Genomic DNA, 13,109 nt, shown 5'->3' on the forward strand with positions numbered 1-13,109 from the left:
ATGTCTTGTGGGAGGAAGAAATTATCAAGTTCCCTGCAGGCAGAATTATGACATAGGCTGGAGAGTTGATATACCCCTGAGGTAGGACAGTGAAAGAATATTGCTTACCTTGCCAGCTAAAAGAAAAATGTTTCTGATGGTTCTTATGAACAGCTGTTTAAGAAAAAAAGCATTTTCCAGGTCAATAACTGCATACCAGTTACCAGGGCATGTATTGATTTGCTCAAGCAATGATGCCTCTTATGGAACAGCAGCTGTAATTGGAGTCACCACCTAAGTTTATGATAACCCACTGTCATCCTCCAAGTCCCATCCATTTTCCACAGAGGCCAAATAGAGTTGAATGGGGATGTGGTGGGAATCACCACCCCTGCACCCTTAGGTGGCAGTAATCTCTGCATTCTTTCCAGGAATCTGATATTGCTTCTGATTGACTATTTTGGTAGGTAGGGGTACTTCTAGTGACTTCTACTTGGCCTTTTCTACCTAGTAGACCTCACTCCATGAGTCAAGGAACTAAAGTGTGATTATGCCAGTTGCTGAGAATATCGACTCTAATTATGCATTCCAAAACTGGAGAAATAACCACAGAATGCATCCAGGGACCCATTGGGCCCACTGTGAGACAGACTGTGAGCTAAAACTTCATCAATCATCTGACCTTCATAAGCCCTTACTCTGACTGGTGGACCAGAGTGGCATTTTGGGTCTCCTGAATTAGTGTCACTTCTAAGCCAGTGTCTGATAATCCATGAAATATCTGATCATTTCCTTTTCCCAGTATACCATTTCCTAAGTAAAAGGCCATATGTCTCCTTGGGGAAGGCTGGGAAGAAGGTTAACAGTGTAGATTTTTGGCTGTACAACAGGGTACTTCCCCAAGGGTACCAAGTCTTTCCCTACATTCAAGGGACTCTGTATCTGTAAACTATCTAAAGTTTGGGAATTGATTAAAGGCCATGACTCTCTGTTTTTGTAATTCAAATTGGACTTCTGTTCATTTGACCTAGAACACTTTAGCTTATACAGCTCAAACAAGAATTTAGTAGACTGCCCATCTATTTTACTTCTAGGTACTGCATGATTTACCAGCCAACACCACAAGTCTCTGGAGTCAGATTATTTTGACTGCTGCTTTGAGTCTGCTGTTAATTATGGTGGCCATGCCCACCTTGTCTGTGATGACTAACTGTCACCACATGGCTTCTGCCAACTCAGGATCTGATCATCCCCACTGTGTTTAAGGATTCCAGCTCAGTGACAGCAGTTCCCAGAGTAGAAAGGGGTGACTACAGAACTCTTTAGTGATGATAGAGCTAGTCTTACAAATGTATTCCTCAAAGTCCTGGTAAATGTGTGTCCTCTGGACATTAACTGGGTGCATGAGAAGTTCTTCTGTGATAAATCCACTCTAACATTTCAATCTCTCTAAGCCTTTGGATCACCTCATCTACATTATACCAAGGCAATTCAGGCATTTCAACCTCAGGTCATGTCAGCCATCTTTTGATCCATGTTTCAGCCAACCACCAAAACAAGCAGTAATGCCCTTTCTAATCCCTCAAGCTACAACACTTAAGGCAGTATCTCTGTTTAGTGAGCCCACGTGAAGGTTGGATTCTGGTGTCGACTTGGCCGAATGATGATGCCCACTTGTCTCGTCCGGCAAGCACTGGCCTGACCATTGCTGTGAGGATATTTCATGGCTGGTTGACATGCCAGAAGGCTGGTGTTTTAAATCATCAGTCAGATGATGGCATCTTTGGCTGATGACATCTGTCATCAACTAAGGCATGTCTCCCACCAATGAGATAATTCAATCAGTTGAAGAAATTTAAGGAAGAAAAGAGACTTTTTCACTGCTTCTCCAACTAGTGAGCCTCTCCAGTGGAGTTTGTGCAGACCCTTCATTGATGCTGCCAGCTTCACAGCCTACCCTATGGATTTTGGATTCTTTCATCCCACCATAGCATGAGACACCTTTATAAATCTCATATTTACAGATATTTCCTGTTGGTTCTGCTTCTCTAGAGACCCCTGACTAATGAAGCCCGTATCAATAAATTCAACTTGATCCAACTTTATATTCCTTCCATCATTATCCCACACTCTTAATATCCATCTCCACACATATTATCCTGATTTTCTGTATGGAAAATGCATACAGTTCTTTTGGAGTATAGCATACCTCCTCATGGGTCACATTTTGTACCTACCTTTTAGGGCTCTGTTGGTCTAATTATAAGTCTTGAAGAAAAGGGGAGTGGTTAAAGTGGGTCATGAAAAGAATTAAATGTACATTTCAAGTCAGTTAGCTCAGGGCATTCCATTGCAGTTTCATCTGGTGAAACAAGATTAATTGCTCCAGACAGAGGAGTAAGGGCTGTTTCCCCAGGAGAGGTGGTTATACTTTTAGCAGGCACTGAAGGGTTAATCTCTTTATGTGGAGGTTGGATGGCAGACCCCTCAGAGCCTAGAGGAGGCTGGCAAGCTATTTCCTCAGGGCAAACTGGAGTTTGGATAGACCATTACAGGTCTATCTAGCAAAGACTCAGCAGAATCCAGGGTTAGCCCATTCCATGTCCCCACTGCCACCATTATCAATCCATACTGATGGCAGTAGGGGCATGGAAACCCTGGATTCTGCTCAGTCTTGATCCTAAGTTTCAGGATCCCCTTATTTTCCAATCAAAGTCCTTACTTTAACAGCAGACATCCTGCGAGGTTGAGAATTTAGTTTATGTTGTAAATCTGCTACTTGCCCAATATGATTCCAGGTCTGATTTTCAGAAACTTCAAATCTGCAAGAACAGGAAATAAGATTTTCTTTCAGGACACACATGGAAACTTTCTTATTATTCATATAGTGTTTATATTGCAAATTTGAAGCCATTAGCTCATCCCTTTCCCTTAGAACTATATCCAGCATCTCTAAGAACAACCAGCCAATGTCATTATACTTCTTAACTCCACAAAATTCCATTAAAGTATCAAAAACACTCTCAGAGACTTGCCTCATATAAATGTATAATTAGCAGAATCAAATGGTGATATTTTGAGCATCTCTATTGCCAACTCATGCCATGGACTGTCAGTGCCATCTTGATTATTGGAAACAGTCATTAATACCTTTGAGTCTAATCAGAATTGGAAAACCAATTGTAAAAACCCATTTTTAAGATTCTGTTTTCTCAAGAACCATTCCCAGTACCAAGCTATATTAGTCAGGGTTCTCTAGAGAAACAGAAGCACAAGAGATATCTTTAAACATAAGATTTTTAAAAGTGACTCACATAACCATGGGAATGCAAGAATCCAAAATCTGTAGGGCAGGTTGCAAGGCTGACAACTCTGATAATGGGTCATAACAAACTCCACAGGAGAGGCTTGCTAGCTGAAGAAGCAGTGAAAATTCTTTTTTCTCCCTTAAAAGTCTTCAACATATTGGATCAAATCCAACTGACTGGATTATCTTGTTTGTATGAAACACAGACTTAATTGATCATAGATGACTGATGATTCAATATACCAGCTTTCTGGTTTATCAACCAGCCATGAAATATTCTTGCAGGTGTGGTTAGGCCTGTGCTTGCCTGACCAGACAACTGGGCACTGTCACTTGGCCAATTTGGCACCAGAACCTAACCATCACAGGGGCCATGCAAAAGGTGGAGAAGAGCCAGGCAACAGTCAGTAAGACCAAGCCTTCTGCTCTGAGCAGCAATGTGCCTAGTACCTAAGGGCATGGACTCAAGCTCTTCCTCCCTCTCCTCCTCCCTCCATGCCTTCCTGTTTTCTTCTCCCCTTCTTCTCTTCTTCCTTTCCTTCCCTTTCCTCCTTCTCTTCCTTCCTTCCTTCCTCTATTCTTTCTCTCCCTCTCTGGCTTCCTCATTTCCTCTCTCTCCTCTTCCCTTCTACCTTTCTTTCTTCTTCATCTGCAACAGCTGCTGCACAGAGAATATAGAAGTGGAAGTAAAAATGGGATGGGTTGTTATAATGATCTTACATTAAGTCAGTAATAAAACACTGCAAACTTGCTTGCCCTTGTCTTTGATATATGGTTGTAAATGTTCTCTTGAGTTTCCTGTCCTAGCTAATCCTCAGCTTTCATTTTGACATAGTTGAAATGGTAAAAACAGTCAGACAGGGAAACTGTGGATGTATGGATCTTTGGAGTTGTTTTCTATTCCTAACACTGGAGCTTTTTAGGCTCTGTCATGGAGCTTGACATATAACCAACTCAATTCCCTGGAACTCAACATGTATGCTTCAAGCACCTATTCTGTGTACAGCATTTTCATTGCTCTGGGGTCTATATAAAGTGTGAATTGCTCTCTGCTTTCTGTATGTTATGCCTATTATTTTAAAACAGCATGGATGAGAAATGGTGTTAATGCCCAAATCTGAAGACCTTAGGAAGGCAAAGTTGGTTCTAGAAATTCTGCCTGTAAAGGCAGATCTAGTTTGGGAAGACATCAAGTCATTTACTGGTAAATCTTCTTAGGAGAGGTGGACAAAGGAATCATACAACCCTGGGTTAGAATTCTGCCTTTGATACTCTGCTTGACCTCACACAAATCATGTATCCTTTCTGTGTTTATTCATCTATATAATGTATAATAATAATAATAATAATAATAATAATAATAATAGGGAAGAAGGTATCTTAACCATCTGTACTCTAAACCAACTATACCCTCAACCAACAGATTAATTGAACTCTCTACCTTCCTTTTGTAAATCACACTGATGGGTGCTCACAGCACTCTGAGTACGCATGATTAGGGGCTTCTACTCTCTAAGATGCCCACTCTTTTCTGCTGCAAATGACCAGCTACTAGCCTTGATGACATTTGCTCAGAGGCTTCTCCTACCCTTCTACTGAGAAGCAGCATAGTAAAATGACTATATGCCTCAATTCAGGTTCCAGTCTGCCTGTATTCAAATCCTTCCTTTGCCACTTAGTAGATGTGTGTCCTTAGACAGATTACTTAACCTGTCTGTGCTCAGTTTGTCCATTTGTAAAATGAAGATGTTAATGGCACCCATCCCATAGGGTTCTAGTGAGGATTAAATTAATATTTTAAAAGCACTTAACAAAAGTTTTAACTAAATTTTTGTGAAAATTATATGGCACTCTTTTGTGAAAATTGTCTGGATTCTTATATATTAGAACCAACTTTCTTTATGATTCCAAGTTCAATGTTGGCTATACACTACCTCTCTGCCTTGAACAAAAGTGTAAGTCTAAAGATGTTGCAGTTTTCAACTCCAGGCAACTGCATCAACTGTAGGATGTGGTTTCCAACAGGCAGGACTCAGGTCAATTGTTCAACTATTTTCTTGCCTTCAGCAAATATGTCCTTTGCTTATGGCATTACAGAACACAACTGGTCACATTTGACAGGGTGGAGTTCCTTAAGGAAGCTGAATAAGAGGAAGTTGGCTTCAGGTCAGAAGTGAAGAGCTGAGGGGGGGCAGAATGGGTGAAAAGTTGACTAGAAAATTATAACGTCAGTATTAGCAGACAGGCTAATGAAGGACTGCAATTTGCAGATGTCTATCTCCCACTTTCCCTCCCATCAAGGGAAATGGCATATGCTCATCAGGCTCCACTAAACCTGGCCCAGGATCACTGCAAGCCTTGCATAGAAGGGTGCATTTCAAGTATGGGAGGGTGGTGCCCCTTCTTGGAACAAATGATGATCTTTAAGTGCTTGAAATATCTATTCGTATTTATGGATACTAACACAACAAGCAGAAAACTGTAAAAAAATTGGTCAAAGACCAAAAGAAATGAGATTACAGAGTCTGAAAGATACAAGGAGGAGAGAAAGAGGAAGGAAAATAGTTCATTTGCATGTATTATGTGGCAGGTGTTGTCCCAGGCATTTAATATTAGCCTATGTGTGCCTCAACATAACCCTATCAGGTAAATATTGGTATCCCTATTTTACAGATGAGGGAATAGGATTGGAAATCCCAATGTTGCACAGCCACATGGCAACACTAAGTTTAAGACTCAGGTCCATCTGACTTGAAGCCTTGTGATCTTCCACTATACCATACTGCCTTCATGTCAAGATAAAAATAAACTTCAGTTATATTTTCCATTATTGTTATGGGCATCACATGGCAGAGTTTAAGAGCTGGAATGAGGAAATCGGCAAGACATAGATTCAAGTTCTATCTTGACCACTTACTAGCTTTGTAGACTAAAGTGTCTCAAGTTCTCTGAGCACTGATTTCTTCATCTGTGTAATGGAACCTATATCATAAGATTGCTTTGAGGATTAAATGGAAGGAGGTATAGAAAGTACTCAGTACAGTATACAGTGCATAGTAAGTGCTCAATAAACAGAGTCCTTCCTTTTGGTATGTTTAATTGTATTACTTTTTTATTAATTTAATCACCAGTTTAGGTGTTTCAGTGTTATCAAATTTGTGTAACTAAGAGGTCCTTGAAGACTGTACTCTAACTTAGAGAATCATCAAAGTTGTAGAGAAGCCATCCAAGTCCTTTTAAGGATGGGAAAAGCTAAACTAAAAAAAAATGAAATAATTTGTCCAATGACACACAAAAAGATAATAATTGATAATACACCTAACATACTTCTAAGCCTACAGAAAATACTCCTCAAAAAATACTTATTAAACTAATCCTGCTTCCTTGGTTTCTTTTAACCTCAGCCTGTCTGGCATTTTTCATTCATTAACCAGTTGAGGAGCTTGTTTAAAGGTCACATCTGAATTTGGGGGCTGTGTTTTGTGCTGACCTTGACCCACCTGCCTTTGGATCATGGCTCCTCTTTCTGAGCCACAAACCCCGCTTCAGATGTCTCCAGGGGAAACCAGAAGATTAGTAGCTGTGTTGGCCAGGAACTTTTTTTTGAAAACCAGGAAGAGTTTTCAATATTGTGCTTATTTATGGCATTTCATCAGCTAACAATGTAATTAAATCAATTAAAAAACAGTATACATCTCTAATTCCAACACTGGATTCACTCAGTGGCCATGGAAATTTTGAATAATGGATAATAGTCATCTCTAATTTCTCAACATATGCTTTTTCACTTACACAGCTGTGAAAAAATTATATTTATATTTTTGTTGATGCATAATTTCCAGCTTGAAAACAGAATTTATATTAGCATTAAATTGCCAACAGGTGTCATCTTTTTTCCTTTTTCTGGTGAGTTGGAATAATCCTCTCCTTGGCAGGAAGTCAGTATTTTTTCACAGTCACTTTAAAGGCCTTAAAAATGCCTTTAAAATTATTTTCTACTTGATAAAACACATACTCTCAAGGATTCATTATTTTCACCCTGGTGTTGTCTGATTGAATATTTGAATCTCAAAAAAAAAAAAAAAAAAGACTTGGGAGATTTAAGTCATTCCCTACTCAAGAATGCATAGAACTATAGCTGCGTATATTGATAACAGTTTGAAAATTTTCTGCTAAAAAATATCCATGACTTTAAATGACCCAATTGCATTTTAAGCCTTGATACTGTTTATTTCAACTATCGATTAGAAGGTGTTCTAGTTTGCTAGCTGCCAGAATGCAACACACCAGAGACGGATTGGCTTTTAATAAAAGGGGATTTATTTTGTTAGTTCTTCAGAGGAAAGGCAGCTAACTTTCCACTGAGGTTCTTTCTTACATGGAAGGCACAGGATGGTCTCTGTTGGTCTTCTCTCCAGGCCCCTGGGTTCCAACAACTTTCCCCAGCGTGACCCCTTTCTGCATCTCCAAAGGCCTGGGCTGAGCTGCTAGTGCTGAGATGAGGAATGCCCAGCTGCTAGGCTGTGCTACGTTGCCCTCTCTTATTTAAGCACCAGCCAATTAAGTCAAATGTCACTCATTGCAGCAGACACGCCTCCTAGCCAACTGCAGATGTACTTAGCAACAGATGAGGTTCACATACCATTGGCTTGCATCCGCAGCAACAAAATTAGGTATGCTCACCTGGCCAAGTTGACAACTGAATCTAACTAACACAGAATGTATCTTTCACGTACAAAGTAATCAAGCCAAATGCAACTAATTACCACATTCCATTCAAGATTGGTCTATAGAGAAAGAAAAAATCCCATGAAGCCTTGTAGGTTTCTTCAAAGTTGTATTTTTTTTCTGGTCTAAGAAACACATTTTCTTGGACTTCAACAGGGTTTAAGAATTGTTTTTGTTTGTTTCTTTGTTTTTACCTTTACCACAGATCTTTCTCTTTCTTTCTTTTTAAAAATATCTTTATTGAGAAATATCCACACACTTATAGTCCAACTATATTATACAATCAATGGCTCACAACATTATCACATAATTGTGTATTCTTCAACATGATCATTTTTAGAATATTTGCATCACCTCAGAAAAAGAAATAAAAAGAAAAAAAAAACGAATACAACCCATACCCCTTGCCCCTCCCTCTCATTGACTCACAATATTTTAACCTACCCAACTTTTACTCTTTATCTCCCCCTCTTATTCATTTTTTATCCTCATTTTTTTAATTCATCTGTCCTGTCCGTATCCTGGATAAAAAGAGAATCAGACACTAGGTTTTCACAATCACACAGTGACATTATAAAAGCTATATAGTTATACAGTCTTCTTCAAGAGTCAAGGTTACTGGAACACAGTTCAACAGTTTCAGGTACTTCCCTCTAGTCAATCTAATACACCATACACTAAAAAGGGATATCTATATAATGCATAAGAATAACCTCCAGGATAACCTTTCGACTCTGTTTGAAATCTCTCAGCCATTGAGATTTTATTTTGTCTCATTTCTCTCTTGCCCCTTTTGGTAAAGAAGGATTTCTCATTCCCATGATGCCAGGTCCTGGCTCATCCCCAGGAGTCAGGTCCCACATTGCCAGGGAGATTTATACCCCTGGGAGTCATGTCTCCCATAGTGGGGAGGGCAGTGACTTCACCTGCCAAGTTGGCTTAGAGAGAGGCCATAAATGAGCAACAAAAAAGGTTCTTTGGGGGTGACTCTTAGGGAGTAGCTTAGCTTCTCCTTTGCAGGAATAAGCTTTCAAGATTGAGGGCTCAGCCTATTCAATTGGTTGTCCCTACTGCTTGTGAGAATGTCAGGAATTCCCCAAATGGGGAAATTTAATACTTCCTCCTTACTTGCCAGTCCCTCAAGGGGACTCTTTTAGTTTGCAAGCTGCCAGAATGCGATATACCAGAAACAGAATGGCTTTTAAAAAGGGGAATTAATTAAGTTGTGAGTTTACAGTTCTAAGCCCATGAAAATGTACAAATTAAGTCACCAACAAGAGGTTACCTTCACTCAAAAAAGGCTGGTGAAGTTCAGGGTTTCTCACTCAGCTGGGAGGACACATGGTAACATCTGATAGCTTCCTCTCCTGGAGTCTTGTTTCCTGAAGCTCTCCCAGGGTATTTTCCTTCAACTCCAAAGGTCTCTGGCTGTGTGGGTTCTGTTGGTTCTGGTGGCTCTGTCAGTTCTGGTGGGTCTCGTGGTTCCCTCTTAAAGGGCTCCAGTAAAGGGCACCCATTCCACTTGAATGGGTGAAAATACATCTCCATGGAAATCATCTAATCAAAAGTTACGATCCACAATTGGGTGGGACACATCTCCATAGAAATAATCAAAAAGTTCCCACCCAGCAATATTGAATGATGACTAAAGGACATGACTTTTTTGGGAATACATAATAGCTTCAAACTGGTACAGGTGCAGTGCAGATACTTTTTTATTGTCTGCCCAAATTACTCTGGCATATATTGAGGCATCACACTAACCCATACAAATGAAAAAGATCTCAGGCCCTATTCATGATTCCATGCAATTATGATGTTCAAGTAAACTTACCATAGAAGTTAAATTGGATATTGTGCTACCCAGAATATAAATTTTACACCAAATGAACATCTCTCCTTTTGTTCTCTCATAGAGGTTGAAGTTTGAAAACATGGGGCATATCATCCTTTACCCAGTATTCTGATTCACTTTAGTCCTATCCAAATAAGTGTCATTCATGTCTCTAGACTAATTCTGCTCACTTTTTCAGCTTTTTTTTAACAGTTGCTGAATGGGGTAATGCTGACTTTCATAGCTTCAGTGCTCTAACTCTGAATCTCAGGTGTGATATAAATATCCCAAGTTTCAGGGAACAACCAGATTATACACAAATAGCTCAGTGTCTCAGAATTTACATATGTCAGTTACAATTCCTAAATATATATGAATGCTCTAAGAACTTATAATCTAGAAACTTTTACAATAGGCCCCAATCTAATAACCCATTCTCTTGACTTCAGTTCTCTGAGTTTGTATATTATAATTAATCTATATGACAAAGGCATGATACTATTTGTCTTTTTGTTTCTGACATTTTATTCAACATACTGTCCTTAAGGTTCATTGCTAGTTGTTTATCTCATAACTTCATTCCTTCGTGCAGCTGCTCAGCAGTCCATTGTATGTAAACAACACAATCCCCCTTCCATTCCTTAGTCATTGTACCACTAGGCCACCTGCATCCATTGTGAATCATGAACACTGCCACCATAAACACCAGTGTGCAAATGTCCATTCGTCTCCCCACCCTCAGTTCCTCCAGGTATATAACTAGTAACAGGGTCATATGCAAACCCACTCTAGCCACCTGTAGAGTAGCCACACTGCTCTCCATTGTGGCTGCACCTCTCAGCTTCCCTACCAACAGTAAATAAGTCCATCTCTTTCTCCACATGTTCCCTAGCACTTGTTTCTCTCTTTTCATTTTTCAGTAGTTTTATTCACACATCATACAATCCAACCTAAGTAAATAGACATGCCTATACCACCATAATCTATATGAAGACATTTCCTTTTCTTCTGCACAGAATCCATACCCCTCCCCTATGACCCCCCAACTGTTGACATTTAGTTTTGGCATAATGCCTTTGTTACATTCAGTGGAAGCATGTTACAATGTTACTGTTGACTATAGACCCTAGCTTTTGTTGATTATACCTTTGATTATACCATCCATTTTCAACTTCTTGCAATGTTGACATTCATTTGTTCTCACTCACACAAAAAAGTTTTTATATTTGTACATTTAATCAACGTTGTCCATTCTAGGCATTCCTAAGTTATACCATCTCAGACTTTATTTTCTATCATACCTTCTAGTTTCATACATGTTCCAGCCCTTTTCCCTCAACCATACCCACATTCAGCTGCATTCAGTGTACTTTTATTACCATGCTACCATCAGGTAGTATTGTGCTATCCATTTCTGAATTTTTACAATCAGTCTTGTTGCACAATCTATATTCCTGCTATCTCCTGATCATCTGTGTTCTTTACTTTAACACTCAAAGTTTACTCATTAATGTTATTTCATACTGGTGAGACCATACAGTATTTGTTCTTTAATTTCTGGCTAATTTCACTCAGCATAATGTCCTCAAGGTTCATCCATGCTTCATGAACTTACCCTGTTTTACAGCTGTGAAATATCCAATTGTATGCATATACCACAGCTTGTTTAGCCACTTGTCCATTGATGGGCATTTGGGCTGTTTCCATCTCTTGGCAATCATTAATAATGCTGCTATAAACATCAGTGTGAAAAGGTCCATTTGTTTCCTTAAACTTCGGTTCCTCTGAATCCCATATACCTAGTACTGGGATTGCTGGATCATATGGCAATTCTTCTCTTAGCTTCCTGAGGAACCACCAAACTGCTTTCCAGAGCAGTCGTACCATTTTACATTCCACCAACAGTGGATAAGTATGCCTCATTTTCCACATCCTCTCCAGCACTCATCACTTTCTATTTTTTTTGATAAAGGCCATTCTAATGGGTGTGAGATGATACCTCATTATGGTTTTGATTTGCATTTCCCTAATAGCCAGTGAAGTTATGCATCTTTTCATGTGCCTTCTACCCATTTGTATTTCCCTTTCTGAAAAGTGTCTGTTTGTGTCTTTTGTCCATTTTTTAAACTGGGTTGTTTGTATTTTTGTTGTTGAGTCATTTCTTTATATATTCTGGATACTAAACCCTTGTTTGATATGTAGTTTCCCAATATTGTCTCCCATTGCATAGGCTGCCTTTTTACTTTCCTGACAAAGTTCTTTGATGTAAAAAAGTGTTTAATTTTGAGGAGATCCCATTTGTCTATTTCTTTTTTCAATGCTTGTGCTTTGGGGGTAAGGTCTAGGAAACCACCTCCTATTACAAGATTTATAAGATATTTATGACATATTTCCCTACATTATCTTCTAAAAATTTTATGATCTTAACTCTAATGTTTAGGACTTTGATCCATTTTGAGTTAATTTTTTGTATAAGGTATAAGATATGGATCCCCTTTCATTCTTTTGCATATGGATATCCAGTTCTCCATTTATTGAAAAGGCTGCTCTGTACTTGATGGGTTGGCTTGACCACCTTATCAAAGATCAATTATCCATAGATGAGAGAGTCTATTTCTGAACACTCAATTCAATTTCATGGTCAGTATATCTCTATTTATGCTACTACCATGCTGTTTTAACCACTGTAGTGTCATAATATGCTTTAAAGTCAGGTACTATGAGACCTCCCACTTCATTTTTCTTTCTCAAGATATTTTTAGCTATCAGGGCACACTGTCCTTCCAAATAAATTTGGCTACTGGTTTTTCTATTAACTCAAAATAAGTTGTTGGAATTTTCATTGGCATTGCATTGATTCTATAAATCAATTTGGGTAGAATTGACTTCTTAACTATGTTTAGTCTTCCAATTCATGAACACATTGTGCCCTTCCATATATTTAGGTCTTCCATGATTTCTTTTAGAAATTTCTTATAGTTTTCTGTATATAGGTCTTTTGTATCCTTAGTTAGATTTATTCTTAAATATTTTTTTCTTTTGGTTGCTATTATAAATTGAATTTTTTTCTTGATTTCTTCTTCAGGTTGCTCATCACTAGTGTATGGAAACACTACTGATTTTGGGGTGTTGATCTTGTACCCTGCCACTTTGCTATACTCATGTGTTAGCTCTAGGAGGCTTGCTGTAGGTTTTTCAGGATCTTCAATATACAGTATCATGTCATCTGCAAACAGTGAGAATTTTACTTTTTCCTTTCCA

General features: G+C 38.8%; 1 long non-coding RNA gene across 1 annotated transcript in view; it reads left to right on the forward strand.

Annotated features, from left to right (window-relative positions):
- The window catches only part of LOC143662946 (uncharacterized), a 504,552-nt gene that overhangs the window by 435,741 nt on the left and 55,702 nt on the right, over positions 1-13,109 (forward strand). The gene's annotated exons all lie outside the window — the stretch shown is intronic.

The sequence above is a fragment of the Tamandua tetradactyla genome, chromosome 2, assembly GCF_023851605.1.
Source record: "Tamandua tetradactyla isolate mTamTet1 chromosome 2, mTamTet1.pri, whole genome shotgun sequence".
Taxonomy (NCBI): Eukaryota; Metazoa; Chordata; class Mammalia; order Pilosa; family Myrmecophagidae; genus Tamandua; species Tamandua tetradactyla.